At 42.8% G+C, this 12,234-nt stretch overlaps 1 long non-coding RNA gene across 1 annotated transcript; it reads left to right on the forward strand.

Moving 5' to 3' along the window:
• The first annotated feature begins 744 nt into the window (after positions 1–744).
• LOC132249133 (uncharacterized) lies at positions 745–10,170 on the forward strand. The gene is made up of 3 exons (XR_009460537.1): positions 745–898; positions 5,102–5,272; positions 7,160–10,170. It is a non-coding gene; the product is annotated as an uncharacterized LOC132249133 (long non-coding RNA).
• The last annotated feature ends 2,064 nt before the right edge of the window (positions 10,171–12,234 follow it).

Genomic DNA, 12,234 nt, shown 5'->3' on the forward strand with positions numbered 1-12,234 from the left:
CCCCTTTCCAACCCCTTAGGGACCTTGCTGATATGGCTTTCCCTCTAGTAAGGCCAGCAATTAAGCAACTAGGCAACAAGCGATCTCCCCCAGCCTAAACAACCTACTCTATGCCCTTGGTTAGATAAAATACTTTTTCAAAACATACAGCTGTTCCCAAAGTATAAAAAAACCTATAAAAGTTTCAGGGGTACTCATCATCTCCCTTTCCTGGCTGTCTCCTCCTCACAACCAGGCTTTTTCCCTTGCACCAGTGACCTCAACTAACCCCAAGCCTTAGTTCCTCAGCCCAGCTTCTCTCTAGTCTACCAGTTCTAATCCCAGTTCCAGCAACTTTCACTCTTTACACTTCCTCTGTCACCTTAACCTTCCCCCAGGTATCCCAAGTCCCCCAAACACACACATAAATACCGTACCATCCAAATTAGGAACTCACCTGTGTGTAGGTGGGTGGTTTGTGTATGAATTAGTGAATATACATATGTGTATAGTCACTGTGTGCATGATATATAGTGATCCGTGTATGTGTACTGAGTGTGTGGGTACTGACAACTGATTGTTGTCTAATTTTCAGTATGTATAGTGTGTATGAGCTTGAATTGGTGATAGGTGTGCATGTGCCTAGACAGCAGTGTATGCGCTCCTGGTGAGGGTGTATGCACCTAGAGTGTGTGTGTGCACCTAATTGATTTTTGTGTGTGTATATGTGTAATTGTACACCATGCCCTCCTGTCTAACAGCGTGATATTGAGATCCTGAGCATTGGCCTGACCCCACAGAGCAACATTTCGAGTTCACCACCGAGCACATGGAGGGCCCCCGCCCCCTCCACTCCTGTGGGATGCTCCATGTGCCCCAGCCTCGCAGCAATCACAAGCTACACCTGCTACCTCTCAAGGTATGTAGAAAAAATGTTTAAAGCTATATCTATGTCTGAATCTCTGATTCTCCAAGTCAGCATCTAATCTTCAGATTCAGATTTGGCTGAATCGTATCAGGGACAGTGATCCAGATCATCAGATCAAATCACTGTCCCTGATTTGGGCCAAATCCAAATTAAATAGGGCCCGCTTCGCACACCCCTACCAGCCACCCTTCCCTCACACACTCACAATGACCCACAAACCCCATACCCACCCACACCCTACATATCCACACACCCCCACATGCTCTGTCACCCGACACGCACACACCCCCCATGCCTCTCCATCTCCCTACAAACCCCACACACACACACTCACACCCTCCCCACACCCCACAAACTTATACCCACCCACCCACACTATATAAGAGTAAGGCTTCATTTTAAGCTATTGTGCAACCACTTCTATGTACACTACACAAACACATGTAAATCAGGACAAAAATATTTTTTTAAATCAAATTAATGAATGTTGTAGTAGATGTTTGATTTTTAGAATATAATTTGGTGTTTTTCTGGTACAGAGATGGCAAACCCTTATTGAAAGGAGTACTTCAGTTGGGGGGGGGGAGACAAGGGGAGCGACCTCCAGTGACTAAGGTCAGGGTTTAAAGGGTGGGACTTCTGGGCCCAAGGTGGCAACCAGGGGTGGAGCACCTGTCAAAGAGTGGGGCTACCTTTGCGGCCCTTGACAGCTTGCCAAAACTCAGTAAGCAGCCCTCCACCTGAAATAATTGCCTGCCCCGGTATAGGTACATTGGCCTAGTGAAGGAAAAGCAGAGGAATGCTAGATACAACCTACATCAGGGCTGTCCAACTTCTAAATAGCCAGGGACCGCACACCTCACAGGGCAGACTAGTAGGGACCACACCAGTGGGAGCCATGGGCCCCCTGGACCACACACCATATGCCTCCTTGCTGCACTGTGCAAAGCATCATGCACACAGGTCCCTTACCATAAGCTCACCAGCTACAGGCTCCCTGAGCACTGTGGGCTGTGCCCCACCCCCTGGGGCAGATAAGTGGGAAACCAGAGGGAGGAGAACCCTAAGCCTCCTGTCTACAGCCAGAGCAATAGGGGTAGTAGTGACCAGGTGGAAGCCCAGGGAGTCTGCAGCTGGTGAGTCACAAAAGCTGCTAACTGGACAACCCTGACTGACAATAAAAAAAAAAAAAAAAAAAAAAAAATTGTACAAATTCTCCCCCTAATTACAATTGTGATGCCTCAATGACTACTTCAACAGTATCAGTGAGGTTGTACATCTTTAAGGGTGAAATGTAGCCCTTTCATGACAGGATTTACTACAATGAAATTGCATCTGTTTAAATGAAAGTGCAATCATACCTGTCAGCCTGCTGCCTACTTGATACTAGTAGGTGCCAAAGCATTTTGTTCCAGTTCTGAAAGACATTAGTGTATACCCATGTGTTTTCTAAATGCACACACAATTTGAAGGGTATACAGCTTAAGTGTAGGTTTCAAGGTTTGGCCAGTTCAAGTCCTTTCGGGTTTTTGAAAGACAAACCTTGATGACAAAAGATGTGTAGATCACATTGCTGAGAGAGATCAGTCACATCAATAGAGCAAAAGACTCATGTGGAAGCCACTGACAAATTTGGAAACACTGTGGGTGCATCTACACATGCACATTTACTGATACCTGCATGATACAGGCATCAAATTTATGCCCAATTAGTAACTGCACAGTAAGGTATGTGTATGTGACAGGGAGTGACGTCAGGGTCGCCGTACTCTACCCTGCTGCCTCCTTTACTGTGCCAAGTTGTCTTCTTGCACCCTCCAATTCTCGCCCGCCACGTCTTGGATGTTATGAATTTTTATAGGGAGGCTACCTTCAGTCCTCTTGGTCATGGTCCTCCTGTCTATGGTTGTCCCATGTGCCCAAGCCTTAAGGGCTACGCGTGGCTCCTACCACCCCAATACCACACCCCAAGCCTCGCAAACGTAAAAGGGACGTTGTTCTGTCCCTTTCTCTAGCTTCACACCCTCTTTAGCGCTCGTGCTCTCCACAGCCCCATCTCTCGGTCTCTTTCTCTCAGGCCGTCTCCATACGCCACCCCGTCTCTCGGGCTCTTCTCTCTGCAGTGCGGCCCGCCTCACAGGGCATTTCTCTCTGCAGTGCGGCCCCCCTCACAGGGCTCTTCTCTGGAGCTGGGGTCTGTACACCCCGAACTCTGTGCCCTCGCTGGGGCTGGGGTCCTCACTCTACCGTGAGTCCCCTATGAGGCCTCCTCCATCCCCTTATAGCCTCACCCAAACCACCGGTGAAAACAAACAAAGCAAACACAAGCCCCTAGGCCATAACTGAACTTAACGCCGCCCAGCTGTAATTACGTTACTAAAACGTCCCAGAACTTCCCTCCTTAACCCTGCTTTGAGCAGTACCGACAGTTCTCTCATCCTTGCTCAGGAAGCTCTTTCTGCCTTGGCTGCTGGTAGGGAACTGCCTCTGGCCTCCTGCCTGTGCTTTATATATAGGGGCCAGGCCCTGCCCCTTCCTTCAGCTGGCTAGGCAGGTGTAAGCCATTAGCTCCCTTTGGTTGCCTTGGCAACCGGCACCTGAAGAGTCTTCCTGGCTCTCTCAGTAGCAGGCATCTTAGTGTTCTGCTACAGTGTAGATCACAGTGCTGTGTGTGCGCACTGAATTGGGATTAAATTTAGTCCCAAACCAGTCCACACACAGCGTTATTGTGCTTTAATGCCTGCATGTGTAGACACTGGCCCTAAACCTGCTTACTGTGCAGTAAGTTCTGTGCAGTAAATGCATGTGTAGACACACCCAGTGAGGATCAAAAGTCAGACTAAATTACTGAAGCCCAAGCTCTTATATGTAATGTTTTAACCCCACTTAGTGGTCATTTTGCTCACATGGTTCTAACCTGTAGGCATCTTTTGTGCCTACGAATGATTATGAGCCAGGAAATAAAGACGGCAGAATTGATTCAGGAAAGGACAGAAAACAACACTGCCAACATGATTAGAATCTGAATACAGCAATACCACCATTAAGACACATTTTCAATCTAGATTTAACCCTATACATTCAGACACATGATATAATATTTACACCTGCCACTTGAAATTATGAAGCCTATCCATTAGGCATTTGCAGATAGTGTCTTATCCTCACTGCAAAGTGCCACATTAACCCACATGCTAAGGCAAGGTGTTACACAGAGCTGGTGGCCCAGAGTTGAAGGCTTATTCCTAAAACGTGCTGAAATCCAAGGCCAAACTTTGAGGAACGCGAAACATCTCTGACTGAACACAAAAATCAGCAGCATTGCAAATTCTTGATATTTTCAGTATTCATTGCCTAGAGGGACCAGGAAGACTTGATCCAAAAAGCTTATGTTTGATATATAATCATCCACACCAGCAGAGGATTACACTTTCAAATAATGTGTGTTGATTTAGTAATGTTATACTTCAAATGTCAATCCCTGCATTACATGGTACAGGCACCTAATTTTCTCTTGGAAATGTTTGGAGAAAACTGCTTCAGCGCACCTCTTTCTGCTCTGCCTAATGTACTGCATATTGAATTAAGGAGCCTGGAAACAACCATTCACCAGTCTTAATAATAATTGCTCCTGATTAACGCATGAACATCAATAAAAGGAGGATTGAGCACTCTTTATTAATTAACAATCAAATCAAGGAAAACCATCTACGTGACAGATAGCTTGTATAAAAATAATTGACTCATTAATCTTAACCATGTGAACATGCTCACAATAGCAGGGTCAACTTCTAGAAAGGATGTAACACTGGAAGCAAATTCACACAGGTGCAATTCTATAGTTACTCTATTTGCACAAAAACTAACTTCCTTTCAGAAGGTAATGAAGGACATGTATTCAATGGCAAAACCAGAAAAACTTTCAGTAAGAAGCACAATTATACCATATAGAATCTAAGTTCTTTGGAACAGGAGCTTTTCATTATATGTATGTGCACAATGCCTAGTACAAAGGGATCAAATCCCTGACTTGAATATTAAATAATATGCCTAGCCTCAAGTGGAGAGGCATCTCCTGCACACTTTCATTGATGTACAGTGATTGAAGACCAGACAAAATTCAACTTTACTATAAGGATATATGCCCCAATGGCTTTGAAGCTAAAATCAGACTTATATTTTATATATATCCAGGTTAAGCTTTAAACCAGCATTGACATAGAGCTGCATGGGAACAAATGAAATATTCAGGAAGCAAGGAGAAGGGCATGACAGCAAAAGGTTTTTCATGTATTGGACACTGAATACAGAGGAGCTACAGTATAGCCAGAACACCATCATCCTGCTAATTCTGTATTACAGAAGGTAACCTTTATATTATCTATATTATTCTGGACAAGTAAAGGAGAATAATGTGTCTGTCATACGACACGTTGCATATAGCATGTATCACACTGAAAAATCTTTGCTCTTTCATTTCCCCATACTCCACACTAAGCATGGAAAGTTTAAAAAGGAGGTCTCTGCTGCAGCTGAACAGTTCAGAGTCTGACCTGGTGCTGTCATTGACTGCCCATATCTAGGATATACTCAGTTGTCCATTATGCTACATGAGCACCAGATACTTCTACAGCGTGAAAACACTCACTGCTGTGATTGTAGTGTATTGCACTGTAATAACAGGTGATATGGATGAGTAGCTGGGATTTACCCAAGCTATGATGGGCCAGAATGTCAGCAGGTGGAAAGCAACACCACTCCCTTGAAATAATACTGACTAAACCAGCCAACATCAGTTCAGAATCTGGCCCATATGCTTGCTTTTCAGTTTCCATCTTGCCTAACTGTTCAGATTGCTATAAAACTGCTTTCTCCCTTTTTGTTGCTTTCTGAGTTATTAAAGATTATGCAGAAAGGATCTCTCTCCTGTTGTATGGAAAATGGGTTGGCTCCCTCTGCTCTTCCCACTCCCCCACCCCCAAATTTCTTGGCGACTATACCCTTTTTTCCCTTGTTCTTTTTTAGTTCAGAGATCACGTTTGCTTTTCAAACTCAGTATTATTTTCTTAATATCCTGCAGGAGTTTTCTTGGAGTCATTATGGACTATCAGGTAACAAAGTCATTAAGGCTATATTAAACATATGGGACAAGAGTCTGAGTTCAGTTATCTGAGTGCATCTCCTCTAGAGCAATGTAAATATGGAAAAACTTAATAAATGCCAATGGAGGTACTCTAGATTTACATAAGTGTAAGTGAAATCAGATCTTGGCTCAGGTACCTTACTCAATAGCGAAATATCAAGTATTTTGGTATAAAAAATTTAAGAGGATAAACATTGAAAGAGGTGCCCAGGGATTTATCCCCACTAACGGCTAAGTCCTGCACACCCCTGTAAATGTTTAGGAGCAATTATATATCAAATCATTTTATCCCTCTTTGTTTAAGCAAGGTATTTTAAAGGAGACTTAAAGTGATAGAGATTCCTATCATTATGCAATCTACATTCTAGGACTAGTACAGGTTTAAGGCAGTGTATCATGTAGATGTTGAAAACTTCATCACATTATTGACAATGCTGCCTTTAAAAATAAGTAACTGAGCATTTTTTCCTTTTACCCAAAATAAGAAAAGCTATTACTTTTCAATTTTAAGCAGTCAGTGGTCATTACTGACTCATCAATCACCAACAAAATTTTATATGGAAATAAATAAAATGAGCCAAAAGAAGTAGTGCTGACTCCTACCTTGGGGGTCTTTAAGAGGAGGCTAGATGAACACCTTGCTGGGGTCGTTTGACCCCAGTGCTCTTTCTTGCCATGGCAGGGGGTCGGACTTGATGATCTGTCAAGGTCCCTTCCGACCCTACAAACTATGAAACTATGAGCTTTTCAAATATTGGGCTGAAGGAAAAGCAAAGTCAGAAAACTAATTTTTTGGGGGATGGGATACTCATGACCCAGATACAACCATCAAACACAGCAGAAATAAGAGTCTCTTTTAACTTTCATACAAAAGAAAAAGGAACAAAGCTCTGGCCAAAAAAGGAGTTATTTCTCAATAACTGAGATATCTATAGTATGAGGACTTCTTGTTAGATCCAAAGAAGGTCTACCAAGGATTATTTGTACCCATATGATCACTCTACAGAATTTGACCGCACTACAAAGAATAATCTTTAATTAAGATAATCTATATGAATGTGAAAGGTTTGGCTATCCAGAATTTGTTTTGTTTTGTGTTTTTGTTTTAGGGAACAAGTGAGCAAAGCAATGAAATATGTGGGGAGCCAGAGGAAAAGCAAGGGCAACATTGGACCTCTGCTGAACCAGATGGGACAACTGACAACTGACACCCAGGAAAAAGCCAACCTATTAAATGGGTATTTTGTGTCGGTCTTTCTTCAGTCCCATGGGATGCCCATGCCCACTATGGGACAGGGAGGTCTGTATGAGGTCCCTTGCCCTCCATCAATGCTGACCTCATAAAGGAACACCTTGAGAGGCTGGATACCTTCAAGTCAGCTGGCCCTGACAATCTATACCCCAGGGTACTCAAGGAGCTGGTGAACATCATAGCCCAGCCTCTGGCACAGATCTTTGAGAACTCCTGGCGCTCTGGTGTAGTGCCTGAAGACTGGAAGAAGGCCAATGTGGTGCCTATCTTCAAGAAAGGGAGGAAAGTGGATCTGGAAAACTATAGGCCCATCAGCCTGACTTCTATCCCGGGGAAGATCTTAGAAAAGTTTATTAAAGAGGCCATCCTTAATGGACTGGCCAACACCAACATCTTGGGGGATAGCCAGTATAGGTTTGTTGCAGGTAGGTCTTGCTTGATCAATCTCATTTCCTTTTATGACCAGGTGACCTATCACCTGGATAAGGGAGAATAGATTGATGTCATATATCTTAACTTCAAAAAAAGCCTTCGATCTGGTATCCCATGATCGCCTCTTGGTGAAACTGGCCAATTGTGACCTTGGGTCCACCACGATATGCTGGCTGGGAAATTGGCTCCGTGGTCAGACCCAGAGGGTGGTAATTGATGGAAGTCAATTGTCATGGTGCCCTATGACCAGTGGGGTCCCCCAAGGCTCTGTCCTTGGACCCATATTGTTCAACATCTTCATTAATGATGTGGACATTGGAGTCAGACTGAAGTGGACTGGCCAAGTTCACAGATGACACAAAACTTTGGGGCAAAGAGTCCACACCTGAAGACAGGAGGGCGATCCAGGCTGACCTGGACAAACTCAGCAAATGGGCGGATGAGAATCTGATAGTGTTTAACACTGAAAAATGCAAGGTTCTCCACCTTAGGAGGAAAAACCTGCAGCATCCTTAAAGGCTCAGCAGTGCTACGCTGGCTAGTACTATGGAAGAAAGAGACTTAGGGGTCATCATTGACCATCATTTATCAAGATGAACATGAGCCTGCAATGCGATTCTGTGGCTAATAAAGTGACCAAAATGATGGCTTGCATCCATAGATGCTTCTCAAGCAAATCCCGGAACATCATTCTCCCCTTGTACTCGACCTTGGTGAGGCCGCAGCTGGAGTACTGCGTCCAGTTTTGGACCCCACAATTCAAAAAGGGTGTGGAGAAACTTGAGAGAGTGCAGAGAAGAGCCACGCACATGATCAGAGGTCAGGAAAACAGACCTTACGATGACAGGCTGAGATCTATGAGGCTCTTTAGCCTGGAAAGGCGCAGGCTCAGGGGTGATCTGATAAGTTTATCAGGGGTGACCACCAGTATCTGGGGGAACATTTGTTCACCAGAGCGCCCCAAGTGATGATGAGGTTGAACGGTTATAAACTACTGCAAGACCATTTCAGGCTGGACATAAGGAAGAATTTCTTTACTGTCCGAACCCCCAAGGTCTGGAATAGCCTGCCATCGGAGGTGGTTCAAGCACCTACATTGAACACCTTCAAGAGTAAATTGGATGCTTATCTTGCTGGCCTCCTATGACCACTGCTGACTTCCTGCCCTTCGGTCAGGGGGCTAGACTCGATGATGTTCCAAGGTCCCTTCCAGCCCTAATGTCTATGAAATCTATGAATAAGACTTAAAAAAAAAAAAAAAGATTCTTTACATAAATAGATACTGTATTAATTTATTCCAAATGAAATAAATGTTCAAAAAATTATCATTACACCTGTACAATCACTTTTGAATTTTACTCAGTTTTCACTTTCATCATCAGATTCACTTTACCCTGCCCATTTACTGCCATAATCCTAATTCTTATTGCATTCTCTTGACAGAGGTTTAATGGGGTCAACAGCGGTCCTTTCAAGAATTGGAGGTTTTCAGCCTAAAAAAGCTGAATAAGCAGTCAAAAATTGGTAGTTCATGAGTCACGTAAGTGACATGCTACTATTCTCCACTATTACCTCTTCATGCTTGTGAGATCAGGGTGAATTGGAGTCCAGTCTGATTGTAAAATTATATACAGGATACTGCTGTGCTATGACAGCAAGTGTTAGCAGCTTCCTTCTTTGTGAAGCCCAGTGGGGTTGTATCACTTCTCACTGAATGTGGCCTAAGGTGCTACACATGGAAAGACTCTCACATGGAAAGACTTCTTCTGTGGCTCTCATAATATGTTCCAGACTTTTTATGAACATAAACATTCCTAAAGCTATTGTTACCCAAAGGTGATTTCTATTGCTAAGTAGCCCTGATGCATGCAGAGTGGAAGCAACACTAGTGCCATTTTCATTTGTTTACCTGGGAGTTTGTCGCATCCACACTCTGAGCTTTCCAATCCAAATTCCATTCCACAATGACAGATTTATTTTAAAAAATCACTCCCAACACATATTTCCCTCACTTCTATATTCTCTCAGGCATGGATGTATTCACTTGTTGGAGAAGCATAGGCTTCAAATGGGAGTCATCCTGGACCTGCAGGAAGAAAAAGATGAATGAAATAATACTGTTTTCCTTCACTCTCCACTCTGTTTTCCTTCACTCTCATGGTTGATTTCATGTACCTTCCTCTCAACACTGAGCACTTCAATAATACCACCACCAGGAGCCCTAGAGTGACTTTCATCTAAGCACAGTTCACTTTATCATATAAATCACATTCAGAATGCACAGGAAAGCAGTGTTTAGTAATGCCAACCCTTGCATTTCAAGCCTTGATAGTCAGACCTCACCACCATCACTCTCCCACGATTCTCAAAATCAGAAGAGTTCTTAAATTTATGTTAAGCCAATTTATCATAGATTTCATAGACATTAGGGCTGGAAGGGACCTCAGAAGATCATCAAGTCCAGCCCCCTGCCCAAAGGGCAGGAAGTCAGCTGGGGTCATAGGATCCCAGCAAGATGAGCATCCAGTTTGCTCTTGAAGGTGTTCAATGTAGGCGCTTGAACCACCTCCGGTGGCAGGCTGTTCCAGACCTTGGGGGCTCGGACAGTAAAGAAATTCTTCCTTATGTCCAGCCTGAAACGGTCTTGTAGTAGTTTATGACCATTCAACCTAGTCATCATCCCTTGGGGCGCTCTGGTGAACAAATGTTCCCCCAGATACTGGTGGTCACCCCTGATAAACTTTAGGTGGCCATCAGATCACCCCTGAGCCTGCGCTTTTCCAGGCTAAAGAGCCCCAGGGCTCTCAGCCTGTCATCGTAGGGTCAGGATTTTTTTAGGAAAAAGAATAAGCCAAAAAGTTTTTATAGAACCATCAGCAGGCTGATTTATTTGTTAGAAATTCAACTAAAAAATAAAATACAAACAGACCAAGAGAGTTTCAAAATAGCCTATGGTAACCACAAACTGATTCATCTGACCTCAATAATATTGAATGCTTTACAAGAGTTTTGAAGGAAAGAACAATTAAGGCATGACAGTAGACAAAAATGGGATTAAAAGCAATGCGTGATTATCAAAAGTACTTTGTGCCAGACTAACCTAATAACTTTCCTTGTTTAAATAAAAAATAGACTTTTAAGACAAGGAAAATGTGATAGATCTAATGCAGCTGGACCTCAGTATATCATCTGATATATTGAGAAAATGATTAAGCTACAAAAGGCAGGGATAGCCTTGAGAACAGTAAGGTGGGCAAAGAACTAGGTATGTAGGAATGACATATTGTGCTGAATGGGCGACCATTGGGCTGGAAGGAGGTTTCTAACAGAATTCCTTGAGCATCAGTCTTGGGAAAAGTCTAATTTAATATTTTTTGCTAAGGATCTTGGCACAAAAAGCAGGAGCATGCTAACAACATTTGCTGATGACACAAATTTAGGATGCATCATTAAAATAGAGGAGGAATAGAATATCACACAAGAAGAACTAGATGACCTTGAGGATAAGCACAGTAGAAATGAGATAAATTGGATATTACAAAATGCCAGGTTATCTACTTGAGGAATTCTAACAGTTTCTACTCTAAGCTGGGGAATCATCAATTGGAAAAGAACAGAGGAAGAGAAAGACAGAGGTGTACTAGTTAATCACATGAAACAATGAACCACCAATATGATGTGGCCATGAAATAGGCATAGGCAACTCAAAATATTTGGGGTGAGGTTTTTCCAAACCACATAGGGAAATACTGATGCCATCCTACAAGGCATCACTAAGATCCTATCCTTATAGTATGTACAATTCTGGTCATTCATATTCAAGGCAAATTCAAACTGGAACAGGGACAGAGAAGGGGTACTAGGATCATCAGAGAATGCAGAGTCTTAAAAGATGGTGACTTGTTTTACCTTGGAAAATACAGGCTGTAAATGAATATTGCTACACTCTGGGATACTTCATAGTGGTAAACACCAGGGACTGAAAATAACTATTTAAATAAAGGACAATGTTGGCACAAGAACAAAATGGTATAAACTGGCTGTGAATAAACTGCATAAATTTAAGATAGAAATGAAGAGAAGGTTTTTAACAAAAGGATTAAAGGTCTGGAGCAATCAACCAATAAGAATAGTTGAGGCAACAAACTGTTTGAGGGATATGAATGTTTATGAAAGGAGTTAGATGGTGCAATTACCTGAAAAATCAGGAGTCATGTCAAGAGCCATGAGCCCTTCCAGCCTCATGTCCTACAATAATAAACAATCAAGTTTGAAGGAAGAAAACAGTTCAACCCATTTTTTCCATTAAAAATACCTTATAGCTATTATGAGAATTAAGTGAAAGTAGAAGAATGAGAAGCATTCCCTATATATAAAGGACCATCAACTGTGAAGATTAAAGACCACAAAACGTATCCTAATATGCCAGAGACTATCAAAGACTTTGATTGAAACCAGGCCTTATTCTCCACTTGTTAAAGGAGTCATTTATACCCAGTT

This window comes from Alligator mississippiensis, chromosome 3, assembly GCF_030867095.1.
Source record: "Alligator mississippiensis isolate rAllMis1 chromosome 3, rAllMis1, whole genome shotgun sequence".
NCBI classification, from domain to species: Eukaryota; Metazoa; Chordata; order Crocodylia; family Alligatoridae; genus Alligator; species Alligator mississippiensis.